The following is a 15,650-nucleotide window of genomic DNA, read 5'->3' as shown; positions in this document are numbered from 1 at the left end:
TAAGTTCTAGAGCCCTGCCAAAGTAATGCACATGTATTTTAGGTTTACTAGTATACGGTTTCAAGTGTAAAATCGTTACAAGTGCTTTACGATAGATGAAATAAGTGAATGCATATGAAAGACCGTCGCTGATCCGCTTGCTCCCTTCGGTCGCCACCCTGTCGCTTACGCACGGGCCTGCAGTTTCGCCTTACTCAGAGTCGGTTAGATTGCATTCGTGCTATTGAGTGGCGACCAAGCGGAGGATTTGTGTTTTTTCATTTTTGTTTTTGTCATATATCCGGACTACGTAGGCCTATATACAGGGACGTACGCAGGGGAAGGGACCTGGGGGTCCGGACCCCCCCCGAAATTTCGACTTTTTTAAAATTTAGCCTAATTTTAGGGGCAATTTTAGGAATTTTAATATAAAATACCTTCATATTTAGTTTCGACCCCCCGAAATAAATTCCTGGGTACGCTACTGCCTATATATAAGAAAATCATTAAAGAAAATAAGGCCATAATTTTTCAACCATTACTTCTGATGACCCCCTTAAATTTTCTCTACGAGTATGCCAAGTGAGATATTTTCATGTCGCCTAGCGCAAACCATTTAGAAGACAATAAGGAAGAAATTAGTAGGCCTAAAAGAATTATAATTCTTTCACTAATTTCCTTCGTATTGTTCCCTAAAAGGTTTCCACATGAAAATATCTCACTTGACATAGATAAAATTCAAGGGAACCACAAGAAGTAACTGTTGATAAATTACAATTCTTTTACGATTTGCGTCTAAATACGGCCTTTGGATGTGTACCATAAAAACTATAGTGCGAAAAATAAACTAACCGGTGATAGGTAGCCACTAGAAAGCACGAATGTTATCTAACCGAGTCAGAGTAAGACGAAACTGATGGGGCTGCGCAGGAATACGTCCGAAGGGAACAGGCGCGTCAGTGATAGTGGGTATGGGCGCAAGCGAGGTTATTCCTTCGTGCATACAACGTGCTTATGGACCGTATTACAGGATCTCTAGTTCTTCATTCATGTCACCTTAGTATTGATATATTGCCAAAGCGTGGAACGCCTCCTGTTACAGAGGTCAAAAATTTTCTTCAGACTCTCCTAATCCCTCTACTCGTTTCAAAATTGACATAACATTTCTAGGCATTTTCTACCTTCGCATTTTGCCCTAACTTATTTCCCACCCTGTATACGGTCTGCTACTAAACTCTTTTTCTCTGTTTCTTTTGGTGCTGAATCCAGTGCTAACAATCATTTTCAACAATTGAATTTACAAAATTGGAATGGTCCCTTGTTAGGTATGGCCTCTCAGTTTTATTGTATTAACGTAAGTGTACCAATTATTGTGGTGAGAGCCATTATTTTGAAATTTAGACATATAATATTGACAGGTGTAATGCTCTATTTTTCCTGATTTTTTATATTTAATAGATGTGAAAGTGACGCATTAGAAATGGATATTATGTCATTTTATGCCCACAAAAAAAAAAAAAAAAAAAAAAAAAACTGGTCCTGACTAGCACTCACCCCTAAAGTTTAACGTCGCGGACTCACTTGTCAACAAGAACGTGAACAAGGCATGTTCGGTATGCTGCAGTTTTGTCAAGTAGTATTACCCCAAGTGTGTGTTAACTCATGTTGATAAAAGGGCCGCGTGGGCGCATTGGTTGGAACACCCACCTCTGGTGCGTGGGATCCTTGGTTCAAACTCGGCTCATGCCATGTGGGCCTTCTGATGGATAAACACCGTGTGCGTGGGTTTTCTTGCGTTTCTTCCGTTTCCTCCCACTTTCTTCATTCCACCAATCGGCCTGGGACGTTGCCATTAGGTGTTAAGTTTTAATAATCACGAAGATCCATGCCCCACTGGCAGCCTGAAGTCTCAGGCATCTCGATCATCCGCTCTATTATTGTTCGCTTTATGAGTAACAGCACTAATTAGTTTCTCACAAAAGTTGTCAGGCCTTTCAAAAAACTTGGATGGCGATATTTCAGACGTTGTTCGGTAGTCCAATTTTAGAAGTTTCCCCCAGTCCTACCAGGTTAATGCTGATGGCATCTAATAAGGCCGTGGTCGAGTTCATCTTAATTTTTGTCGAAGCCTTTCCTGCTCTCCAGTCATCGTGACAAATAGGCGGATGGTAAACTAAATTTAAAACAAAACTATTCATGTTAAACAATGCTATAAATGTTCATTTAAAAGAGTCAAGGTTAATTTTCTGGGTCCTTTTATAGTTGCATGCACAACATTCCAGCACGTAATGGATAAGACTTGAGATTAATAACAAACCCACTGCGAGTCTAGCTTACTCACAAGTGAGTGTCGTAGCCAAATCCTTCCCAAGCAACCATCTTCTGTGTAAAAATGGGAGGATCAGCCTCTAAAAGAAGTTAAAGCCTGCATTTAAGATACCATTTCAGCATTAGGCTGTTGTGACTGATAAAATACGGACCTCAAACACTTTTCTTCCAAAAAAAAAAAAAAAAAAAAAAAAAGTAAATTCAAAACCTGACTTATATCTTAGACTTAATTTTAAATCTGAAAAGGCTGTACAAAATTTAGGTACTGATTTTTTTTTTTTTTTTTTTTTTTTTTGTCAGATACAGCTGGACACGAGGTGTAGTACAAACAGTTGGAGAAGTACCTACAGAAAGCAGTCTTTCCCACAGAGAAGACCGAGATGCAAATTCTGAGCAAGAAACTGTACACGTCAAAAGTAATGAGGTAATTGGTAATAGGTTTTCGAGAAAAAGTTATCGGTGTATTCATTGCTCTTTTAAAACGTTCAGTTTTGATAAATTGTCACGCCATGTAAAGAGGCATGAAAGGGTTTTGCGGTATGAATGCAGTTTGTGTAAATCCAAGTTCAAATTTCGTTCCTCATTATGCAGACATACTAAAAATTGCCTATTTTTCCCAGATTGACAGCTGGCATTAAATAGAAAATGCACATTACGGTTTTCGTACAGTCTTAAAACCTCCGAAAACTTTAGAAAAGAGCATCACCCAATTTAAGTGTTATTACAGGGATCCCAATGAAAAATTGTGTATTTAAGAAATAAAATGCAATTGCCAAGATAGTTATGTAGTCAAAACGAAAAGAAATTTAGAAGTCCGAGTAAAGGAATACATTAGAGATTCAAAAGCAGAAAATTCGGTGTCAGGTTTATCGAAACATTTAAAAGAAACGAAACACAGGGTAGAAGATTCACAACTTTTGTTTGAAGCTAGAAATGAAATAGAGAGACTGAGGCTTGAAAATTTATTTATTCATTAAAAAAAATTAAATCTAGACAAGGAATAGTTGACAGGAATGGGAGGTGATAATTAAAAAAATTTCACAGGAATAGCATGACAATAAAAATAATAACATGCCTGCCATATTTTAGTTCGTATCACCTTATCCGTATATCGCTGGCGCACTTGGCAATTTTTTTTTCTACAGCTCTCTCCTTGGTAAGTTCGTTTCTTTTCATTGTTTGATGTTCCTATTCTTTTTCTTCTTGTTTCCAACCTCCGTGACCAAGACTCGAGAGGTGAGTCGAAAGCTTGAAACTCATGAATTCATGAATTACAGAAATTTGTAAGCAGATTGATAGTTAGGATTTTTGAGCTTGGTTTTGCAATGTCTAAGGACGAGTATTACCTCATTTGCCTACGCTGTAACTTGGATAAAGTACTTATAGCTTTCGTGAATTCATGAAGAGTGTAATATACAATACGAAGCAAAAAACCTGCAACATGAAAGTTTAAGTTCATTGTGAAACTACGCCTAACAACATAGGCAACCAACCTAACGTCTTTGTGGCACTGATCACGCCAGGATAACCTTCGGCTTTGTCCCCCTGCACACTTCGTTTGGAGCAAGAAATGCATAGACCACGTGACTACAAACCACAAATTTCTCACAAGATGGTGTAATAGATTGAGGTTCTTCTCATTACTTTTCTCATTTTACATCCTCAGTTTTAAAGAGAGAGAAAGAGAAAAAGGTCAACGGGATGAAAACTAAATAAAGAGGAAAATGCGAAATATAAAGGAAAAGAAAACGTGCGCATATATTGACAAATGACACATGTACTTCAAAGGAGACCACTACAAATTTTGTTATGAACCATATATAATAACTGTGAGAATCAGCAAACCACATATACATAATTACACACAGTAAGTGTTATATAACACATATTTATTTAGACAAATAAAAATGCTAGCAGAAAGCTGAAAATTTCTTTAAAATCTCAACCATAACTGAAAGAAGAGATTACTTCTGTATTGTTTTTCTTCGTAGCATCCATCTACATGGAGAAATGAGAAAGAGAGAACATCTTAAGAGATTCGCACATATACAACATCGGAAACTGCTAAATGGAAAAAAATTACAGTATTCGGATGGGATTCGAACGCGGAACCATAGCATTAGAAATCCCACACTCTACCGATGTAGCTAGTCTGACACTAGTTCCTATTCCTCCATCATTACCTATGAAAGATGGAATGGAGTCTGCAGAAAACTACATCTAACATGTCCATGACAGACCGCCTATAACCTGTGTCTAATTGGTACTTTAACAAGCTAGCTATACACGTGCATAGAAAAGTAAAAGCAAATGAGTAGTTAGTACAGATCACTTTGTCTGTCTCACACTATCTCTGACTATAGAAATCGAGGAAGAAGAAAAAAGTATAGAGGTGAGAACACAGGAAGAACAAGCAAAAATAAAAGTTGCAGGAAACTGAATATCAAGGAGAGAGAGAGAGAGAGAGAGACATAGAGACAGAGAGAAAAATAGAGGGAACGGAGCAAATGATTTAATACACATCCGAAAAGAAGGTTCATAACTGTGCTATACATTTAATGTATTGAATACTCTGTTTCTTCTAAATTGCTTGCTAGTTGACAAATATTAATTTGTAAAAACGTAGCAAATGTCCGCGTTGTCTTGTTTTCTTACTGTTTCAGTAATAGTGAAAAATGTGGTTTATGCAAAATAATAAATTACTACTTTTCCCACAACAACCATGTAGTTGTTGTTGATGATTTTGAGTTTAACGTCCGTTCAGCAGCGACGCTATATGAGACGTGGACCTACTTATTAACGTGGAATCCGAACCATATGAGCTGTTGCCGGGAATCGAAGCAACCATGTAGTGTTGGTAAGAAATTTCGAAGCAAAAGAAAAAACTGATCAGTAAAATACATAAAACGATAGTCGTGCAAACTATTACTTAAAGAGAATTTATTGTAAAATTAATACATCCATGTGGCGGTATATAGTCGTAAAGTGATTAGAAAACTTAATATTAAACTGTCGATCACATCGTTTTACTTATTTGAATTCAATGTCGAATAGGTTCGGTTTTAGCTCTAAATTTCAACGTTCTCACTTCGATTCTTAACTTGTTGGAAATATGCACTAATCGAAATTATAAACGTATACGAAATTTAACTAGCTAAAAAAAGAGAATAACATAAAAATCCGGGTTAGAGTACAGTATTACAATAAACATGTGTATTTTGTTTAGGGTTTGCCAGTCATAGCTTATAGGAATTATAGAAAAAACGTTCGTTGTGAAAGCACAAGAAAAAAAAACAAACAGAGAATAGAAACAAGCCTCCGGAGGGTTTGAACACGAGAAGGCGGAGATAGTAGACTACTCTACTAAACCGCTCGGCTATATCTTAATTCTCTAGTACGTTTTGATACATATTGTCTAGAGTATTTGCACTTTACTTGTTTCTGTTTTGTTGTTTGCCATATAATGTATACGAGTGGCGAATAATAGAATAGAACTGTTTTAGACGAGTATGAACAAATTCCCCGGATAAGCCGTAATCTTATATGTATCTAAATTGCACAAATAAATCAGATTAAATCTGTAAAGTGCTTCGGGGGTTTTGATGGAAGTAAACTGTTGCATAGTTACGAGTTTGTGTTTATGCTCACCATTCGATGGAAGTTATGTTCTTGAAAGATAGTAACTGCTACTATATTCTAATGTATTGGATTTTAAAACATTGGAAAATATTTTGTTACTAACAGTGAGTGAGTATTTTTGCGTGCAAACGCCAGTCTATCGACTTTGTGATCTTCTGTCAATCTGTCCTTAACATCAGCCCGGAAGGATCTTAAGTCTGCGGCCCGAAGTCGCCGTCGGACTGTAGTTACATCACCTGGAAATGCGGTAGACTGCTGCAGTTTTCGGGCACATGAAAGGCTGTCGACAGCATTGATCAACTAATCGTTGGTCTTGTGTCGTTGAGGACACTCGTGGCCGATGAAATCTTTGAGTTTTACATCCCACGGTTATGCCGGTTAGGCTAAAGGAGACGGTGATGATGAGAGATGAGTGAAATGGTGGAATGAAGAAAGTGGGAGGAAACGGGAGAACCCCGAGAAAACCCACGAGCACGGTGTTTGTTCCAGATTTTCGAGTTACACTTCCAGTTTCCTCATATTTTTTCCACCACCTGAACGCTGTTGCACGATGCACGCCTAGTCGAGCGCCTGCTTCAGGAACACTCAATCCCGCATGTTCAATAAAAGCGATAACACTCTCACGTACAGAATGATCATATTGCGCCATTCTTACACACCAAAGTAAAAGTGCTAGAACATCTTTGAATATAGGATAATGCACAATATTGCTATACATGACGTCGTATTATGAAAGGCATGCGTAAAGAAAGCAGATGTGCCTGTAATCAACTGTTGTTGCACGCAAAAATACTCACTCACTGTTAGTAACAAAATATTTTCCAATGTTTTAAAATCCAATACATTAGAATATAGTAGCAGTTACTATCTTTCAAGAACATAACTTCCATCGAGTGGTGAGCATAAACACAAACTCGTAACTAAGCAACAGTTTACTTCCATCAAAACCCCCGAAGCACTTTACAGATTTAATCTGATTTATTTGTGCAATTTAGATACATATAAGATTACTACTTATCTGGGAAATTTGTTCATACTCGTCTAAAACAGTTCTATTCTATTATTCGCCACTCGTATACATTATATGACAAACAACAAAACAGAAACAAGTAAAGTGCAAATACTCTAGACAATATTTATCAAAACGTACTAGAGAATTAAGATATAGCCGAGCGGTTTAGTAGAGTAGTCTACTACTTCCGCCTTCTCGTGTTCAAACCCTCCGGAGGTTTGATCCTGTTCTCTGTTTGTTTTTTTTTCTTGTGCTTTCACAACGAACTTTTTTTCTATAATTCCTATAAGCTATGACTGGCAAACCCTAAACAAAATACACATGTTTATTGTAATACTGTACTCTAACCCGGATTTTTATGTTATTCTCTTTTTTTAGCTAGTTAAATTTCGTATATGTTTATAATTTCGATTAGTGCATATTTCCAACAAGTTAAGAATCGAAGTGAGAACGTTGAAATTTAGAGCTAAAACCGAACCTATTCGACATTGAATTCAAATAAGTAAAACGATGTGATCGACAGTTTAATATTAAGTTTTCTAATCACTTTACGACTATATACCGCCACATGGATGTATTAATTTTACAATAAATTCTCTTTAAGTAATAGTTTGCACGACTATCGTTTTATGTATTTTACTGATCAGTTTTTTCTTTTGCTTCGAAATTTCTTACCAACACTACATGGTTGCTTCGATTCCCGGCAACAGCTCATATGGTTCGGATTCCACGTTAATAAGTAGGTCCACGTCTCAAATAGCGTCGCTGCTGAACGGACGTTAAACTCAAAATCATCAACAACAACTACATGGTTGTTGTGGGAAAAGTAGTAATTTATTATTTTGCATAAACCACATTTTTCACTATTACTGAAACAGTAAGAAAACAAGACAACGCGGGCATTTGCTACGTTTTTACAAATTAATATTTGTCAACTAGCAAGCAATTTAGAAGAAACAGAGTATTCAATACATTAAATGTATAGCACAGTTATGAACCTTCTTTTCGGATGTATATTAAATCATTTGCTCCGTTCCCTCTATTTTTCTCTCTGTCTCTATGTCTCTCTCTCTCTCTCCTTGATATTCAGTTTCCTGCAACTTTTATTTTTGCTTGTTCTTCCTGTGTTCTCACCTCTATACTTTTTTCTTCTTCCTCGATTTCTATAGTCAGAGATAGTGTGAGACAGACAAAGTGATCTGTACTAACTACTCATTTGCTTTTACTTTTCTATGCACGTGTATAGCTAGCTTGTTAAAGTACCAATTAGACACAGGTTATAGGCGGTCTGTCATGGACATGTTAGATGTAGTTTTCTGCAGACTCCATTCCATCTTTCATAGGTAATGATGGAGGAATAGGGAATTAGTGTCAGACTAGCTACATCGGTAGAGTGTGGGATTCCTAATGCTATGGTTCCGCGTTCGAATCCCATCCAAATACTGTAATTTTTTCCATTCAGCAGTTTCCGATGTTGTATATGTGCGAATCTCTTAAGATGTTCTCTCTTTCTCATTTCTCCATGTAGATGGATGCTACGAAGAAAAACAATACAGAAGTAATCTCTTCTTTCAGTTATGGTTGAGATTTTAAAGAAATTTTCAGCTTTCTGCTAGCATTTTTATTTGTCTAAATAAATATGTGTTATATAACACTTACTGTGTGTAATTATGTATATGTGGTTTGCTGATTCTCACAGTTATTATATATGGTTCATAACAAAATTTGTAGTGGTCTCCTTTGAAGTACATGTGTCATTTGTCAATATATGCGCACGTTTGCTTTTCCTTTATATTTCGCATTTTCCTCTTTATTTAGTTTTCATCCCGTTGACCTCTTTCTCTTTCTCTCTCTTTAAAACTGAGGATGTAAAATGAGAAAAGTAATGAGAAGAACCTCAATCTATTACACCATCTTGTGAGAAATTTGTGGTTTGTAGTCACGTGGTCTATGCATTTCTTGCTCCAAACGAAGTGTGCAGGGGGACAAAGCCGAAGGTTATCCTGGCGTGATCAGTGCCACAAAGACGTTAGGTTGGTTGCCTATGTTGTTAGGCGTAGTTTCACAATGAACTTAAACTTTCATGTTGCAGGTTTTTTGCTTCGTATTGTACCATTAGAATTAGGTAATGTGGTTTCCGCTCGGAGGGGCCCACTAAATTTATCACCCATTGTACCCTGCTAATTTTTCCGAAATAGGTTTCGATGTATACATGATATTCAATTGATTATAATTATACTTGGAATTAATGTGGAAATTCGGAATAATTTCATAGTAACTATATTTTGGGGAATAATATCTTTATTCATACGTTATTTCACGATAATATTTAGCATATGGGTATTTCAAATATTGAAACATTGAAATCATCATCTTCATGCTGTACAAAAACTAGGCCCGCTACTGGGCAGGAATTCTTAGAAAAATCTATCAATCTAAATTTTGGCAGAATATTTTGGACCCTCCTCGTCCTTCTTGAGATGCCCATATCCACTCTGAAATCCGGTTTGATCCAGATTTTTACCATTTTCTATTCGTTTTATACTCTCCGCCGCCAAAAAATCTCTGCTGTGATTGGAACTATTTCCTGAACTATAGTATTACGGCGCGAAAACCTCCATTGCAAGACGTGGCGTAAATCAAGGACAACACTGTAACTTCAGCTCCTCTAAATTTGGAAAATTTCTGCAGATAAACGGAATAAATCGAGGTAACACTGGTCTAAACAATAGTTAAATCATCTGGACGTAGTAGGGAGCCATAAACTGTTATTTTCATCAGCGAAAACAGGCAGAAATAGTAAAATATATAATTCAGTTCATAAGACGCCATGTTTACAGCATATAAACAGTGATAGACAGGATTCATCGTAGTATGCGAACCATTTCAGAATAGTGTAGGAAAATTTTCAAGTTTTCTTTTGTGTCAGTGATTTCAACATTTAAGTCTCCTTTTCCCCCTTCCAAAAATTCAATTTAGGGTTCAATACACCTGTCCAAGTGTAGCTTCAGTTTGCATATGTAGTAAGTGTGATTTTTTTTAAATAATCACTAACATTGCGGTAGGTTTTCTCGTAGTTAGAGTAATGTCTAATATGTCTGTGTAAACAAAAACTAAGGGGCTCCCATCTGCTCCTAAATTGAGCATCGTCTCAGTAAACATGGGTTGAGAAAATTTTTAGGGATTCTTTTCCTTACAGGAAGAGGGTCCCCTTTCCATTGATAGCTGCACAGTTCCTTATTTTTGACAGTCACTTAAAGAACAATGAGTTAATTGGTAGCAGGGTCTCTTTGTTATATTTTCCTACTAATCTCTTTGTTAATATAGGTGGATATAATTATATATTTCCATACGTGATTCAGACGTTGTTGTTCTATCTAGCATGTATATTGCCAATTTTTTTCCATACTTTTCTCTCGATATATGTTAAATATGTCATTAATGGCTAATATTTTTTTCTAAATGTAATAAATTGTATAAAACAATGTAGTTAGATAGTTTCCTTTGGAATATTTTATCCTTACGCTGTCCCATGTGTATGTTGTGTGTAACTGAGTGATAATTTTTAACCGTAAGTCGTAACATTAACATTGGTTTATTGTAATGGTTTTACAATACATGACTAAGGTTATAAAGGATAAAGTCTAAAACAAATTATAATCGGCTCTGTGAGAAAAGCCAAAATAACAGGATATGCCTGAATAAACGACGATCTTTCAGAAATATCAAAATTTTCATTTGAGACAAATGTATGCATTACTCGATTTTTTTTTTCTGATCGATCTCTGAATCTTGGAGTTCCGAGACTGGATATTAGGTAACCTTCGTTCTAAAATAATGAATAAACAATAGAACTAAACTTTCATGTCACCCGGGCTGGGTCGGGGCAACTCCCACTGGCGTAGTTGCCTGGATCCAGGTCGAGGTTGTATGGGTGAACAAGTGTCTATTCCGGATCCCTACAATATCAATACTTGAGCAATAACATTCTGAATACAGACTACCTTTTAGAAATATTCGAGTTTCTTCACCATATTCCCAAAATTATCCAGTAATTCGTTCTCCTCAGATCTCCTATCTTCTTCCTTTCCTTCTCCTTCCCTCTTCCTTCCTACCTTCTTCTTTCTCTTCCTCACTCTTTCTTTCTCTATTTCTATTAAAACCTAAAAAGAAGGGTCGTGACTGGGAATTGTCGCTATTGACACGGTCATTAAAATTGTTTGATATTTCTTCGGAAGTCCGATATGAATTAGTCAACCCGAGGACAAACATTTCGAAGTTAGTAAAATAAAATCCATTTATATTATTCATATTTAATTGGATTATATTCAAAATTTAAGACATTTTTAAAAAAATTCGGAAAAATGAGTTTAGTAGCGACTCTCACTCCTGCTTTTCCCTCTCACGACGCCCCTATTATTCTATTCTATTTTATCTTCACTTTTCAAGAGTACAATTAGATTCATTTTCTCGATACATCTACGTGCCTTGAACATTACCGTCTACGCACCGTGAAATCTACCGTAAGATAGTAGGAAGGAAAAAGATTTATGGATTTTTCTTTTTTTCTTTTATTTATTTATTTATTTATTTATTCCCCTTTATTTCAGTTGGAAACAGAGGCAAGTCTTTACTTTGGATACGACGTAGACACTCTTGAAATTAAGCTGGGAGATGCAGTGTCAAAAGTTGCACTATCAGCCAACATAGAAAATGATATTTTCGCCCTAGAAAGACATTTGCAGGCAAAGAGATCTACGCTTAGAGTAATTTCCCAGGTAGGTGTATATATAATAGAGTTAAGGGAATTATTACTGAGAATTATTTATCACCAACGCAATTTGAGTAAACATTAGTTTTGAACTTCATTTAGTACTTTGACACTTCTGTGCATATTAATCCTCATCATTCTTTTAGTATGAGAATGAAAAAAAATACATTTAATTTGCAACCTCATACTTTGGCCTCTGCTCGTCCCGAACGTCCTTAACACATCTGTTGATACCTCCTTATTAATAAGTTGTTATTAACGTTTTAAACGAGCTTCGGAGTTTCTAAAGAACGAGACCTAGTTTAAAGTTGGCTCCGAACCACATGTGTCATCTATTGGGAATCGAACCCAGGACATTTTGATTAGAAGGTAGAGAGCATTACCACTCACCCATAGGGTACACTCGTACTTTTGTGTTGTAACATGTGTATTTGTTACTAGTAAAATGACATTTTTAGTGTGATTTTTTAAAAAGTAAAATTGTGCACATTAAACGGATTGATTTTTGGTCCAGATTGATACGGATTGTTTCAATAGCTAGCAGTTATTGAAAACGATGCTCGAAGGTTAATGTCTGTACAGACAATTTTATTACTGTAGAGTATCAAAGGCTCAGGCAACTCTTAGGGCTAATTCACTCTGCCTTTGAACGCCAATATTACTCTAAACATTAACACATTTTAAGCCCAGTCTGCAGCAGAAGTTTACACTCAAGACTCCATTTTGAGAACATCAGGTGACATCATCTTCCAAGTGTAAAAGAATTAAAGGATAATTAAAAGGCCTGCCTGGATACGCTGTTTTATAATAAATAACCTAGTGTTTTACCTACTGTGACTTTTACGCCTAATAAAGTATACAGTTAGGTAATTTTAAACTATAGTGCTCATATCGATTCTAATAACATGTGCAGGTCAAAGTTTACTCAGTCACACTTCTTTTTCAGGTAACAATATTCTTATTTCAGTACGGTTTTTTAGTATCTTCCAGAGAAGGTATAAATTTCAATACAAGTTGCCGCTCTGACATATTATGAGAGTCTACTTCAGAGTTATCCGGTTAAGAAATTTTACGACTTGGTGAAATACTTTCGCCGCAGACTGGAAATGCATCTTATCACATTGTTTCTTAGTTCAAAAAGGACGGTTGTTTCTTTATTTTATTTTTTATTTTTATTTTACTTATTTATTTTTTTGAAGATCTTGAGTTGAATAAAAGCACAAACTCTCAGCAAGGTGGACAAGCCTTTTTAGGTCAGTTCGAGGACTGATTCACATATCAGTACGTATTTTTTAATTTTCATTGTAGATAGTATTTACTAAAAACTAAATTATCTGTGTGAAGTTCTTCCAAATACACTATATATTAAATTATTATCGTTTTACTTGCAGGAGGCAGGCATACATCAGAAGACGAAGAGTATTGTAGGACGAACAGTGTTTTTTTGGCACAAAGAAAGAAATATATTGTGGTCCTGAAGAAATTATTAATTTGGAACAAGGATGCTCTGAGTTAAGGGCTGCAGTCTATTACGTAAAGAACTTGAACTATCCAGGTGCGTACGGTCAAATTCTGGGCCTTTTACAATGCGTCGTAACTCGACAAAATTTTCCTAAGCAATTGATGTCGCAAAGACTTTTTGAAACTGTGAATCTCCTGAAGCTGTGAAGTTTCTAAAAGTGTAAAAGTATGAATGTGAAATATAATTGACTTGAACAGTGTTTCACTTATTGCTAGTGTATTATTTTGATGTTTACCCGATTAGTATTTTTCATTGTTTGTAACAGTAAATGATCTCACTTTTTAAACGATATTTAGCAAGAAAAAAACAGTCACGTCAAAAGTTTCCTTGGTACACGGGTAGATATTTAAATTAAAGGTCAATAGAAAACAATCAATGCTCACGAGACATAAAGTACAAGAAAGATCAATTGAATTTGCTTGAAATTAGCCCTGCAACTGAAAGCGAATAACACCATTATCAGTATATCCGGGAACTACATAAATCCAACCTAATCTAAGAGCAGATTAGTACCAACAAATTATGTGATAGCTTTCAAACAATACTATAACGATTTCGTAAATTTCAATCGCTCATGTAAACAGGCATCTTGTGTAGTCCCTAATATATCCGAAATACTGGCCAACTCACCGACGGAAATGCTATAAACGTTAATGCTGATTTTCGAAGATTACTATTGATTCTTATATATATATATATATATATATATATATATATATATATATATATATATATATATATATATATATATATATATATTGTTTATACATTGTCTATCAGTGTAAAAATGTTCAAGGCAGTTTCAATTTGATCTTGTAAGATTTTATAATATTGTGGGATGAAACGTTGCTTTTTTAGCAGTTTATTAAATTTATTTTTAAGATCTTTTAGTAGCTGTGGCTCTGGCCTAGAGTTCTGCACGGGCAAAATTAACCTTCTAATTGCTGTAAATAAAAATACAATTTTGCTTTCATTGTCAAGTTGCTGTAATCGGGCTTATTTCGGGCTCATTTGATTATGACAAGCTCGGGCCTAAATACTAAAACAAGTTTCGGATTCGGGTCGGGCCTCACATTATAAATTCACAGGACGGGCCGGGCTCGGGCTAAAACTTCCGGCCCTTGCAGACCTCTACTCTGGCCAGCATAGAGTATAGACCAAGGATAGTATTGGCCAGGGTTATTCTTACGGTACCATTCCCGCATTCGCCTGGTTAAACTGTGGGAAACCCTGGAAAACTTAAGTCAGGATGATTGGCAGTGGGATTTAACAAATTGACCTCCTCACTACCTCTTAGCACTACGAAACGTTACCGCCTGAACCGCGAGGGCTGGATGTATCTTGCTTTGTTACCACAGTGATGAAAAGCAGCAGTGTCGATAGTTTTTTTTTTCAACAAATGGTAAACTTGGTTTCTATGAGCAATCCAGCTGTTTTGTTACAGCGTGCTAAACAATTTTTTCCTACTGTTTAATTGAGTTCAACAAGGTGGCTTCGGAGTGTGCGGAGCTTTGTTTTCTGAGCATCACAATATTCTCAAGGTAAGGACCCGATTTCCACATTTTCATTTTAAAATAAATGTTTAAGTTCAGCATTATCTTGTTAATTACCACCGATAGTGTATAATACAACATTCTCGAGATTTATTTATCACGTCTACTAATAAATTAGTAGGAAATTCATAGGTATACCTGGTGACAATGCCTGTATGAAATACCATTCTTAGATAAAGTGGTAAATAGTCTAAATTTTCTGTACTAGCATAGCTTCCTCTGCCACATTACTGAAAGGGAATAGTTCTAAGAAAAACCTAGCCGACTTTCGATTGGTATCGCAAGCTTTTTTTTTTTTTAAGGGCAAACAGTATACCAATCAATTTTCTTGAGTGTGTTAGTTAGGTTCCTCTTTTGAGCACTACTTCCTTTCAACAAAAGAAAGTAGATAATTAGACATTATATTTGGATTATTTACATTATACTTAACCCTTTTAGGATTTAAGTTACCATTGCATAGTATTATCTTTTACCCAGATGCATTTTAGAACTGGGTGGTCAACTTGGCGGTGGCAAGTGGGGGCGGAAGAGTGTGACTTTTTTTTCTTAAGAAATTAAAAAAAAATCATGCCTTTATTTAGTTTTCAAGATATCAGATTGAAATTTTGCATATTGATTGTGTGCACCTTTGAGTATTTCTCAATTTTTTGTGACTCCTACGTGAACGCGCACTCGAGCCTGACGGACGCAACTGTTCTGAGGGAACGATTTTTCAGAAAAATCCGTTTTTTCCAGATGTTTCCGGTTCAGGTGTATGATACGGACATGTGAGTGATACCGTTAGGAAGAGGAGCTCATTCATGGCTAAACGGTTAGCTTACGCGCCTTTGGCGCGGGAGACCTGCG

General features: G+C 36.0%; 1 long non-coding RNA gene across 1 annotated transcript; it reads left to right on the top strand.

Moving 5' to 3' along the window:
- Positions 1–2,610: 2,610 nt before the first annotated feature.
- On the top strand, positions 2,611–13,733 carry LOC145681570 (uncharacterized). Its single transcript, XR_014130820.1, has 3 exons — positions 2,611–2,731; positions 11,569–11,736; positions 13,121–13,733. It is a non-coding gene; the product is annotated as an uncharacterized LOC145681570 (long non-coding RNA).
- Positions 13,734–15,650: the final 1,917 nt, after the last annotated feature.

This window comes from Thermobia domestica, chromosome 3 (assembly GCF_964235325.1).
Source record: "Thermobia domestica chromosome 3, izTheDome1.hap1.1, whole genome shotgun sequence".
In the NCBI taxonomy this organism is placed as follows: domain Eukaryota; kingdom Metazoa; phylum Arthropoda; class Insecta; order Zygentoma; family Lepismatidae; genus Thermobia; species Thermobia domestica.
This window is presented reverse-complemented; position numbering and strand designations above follow the sequence as displayed.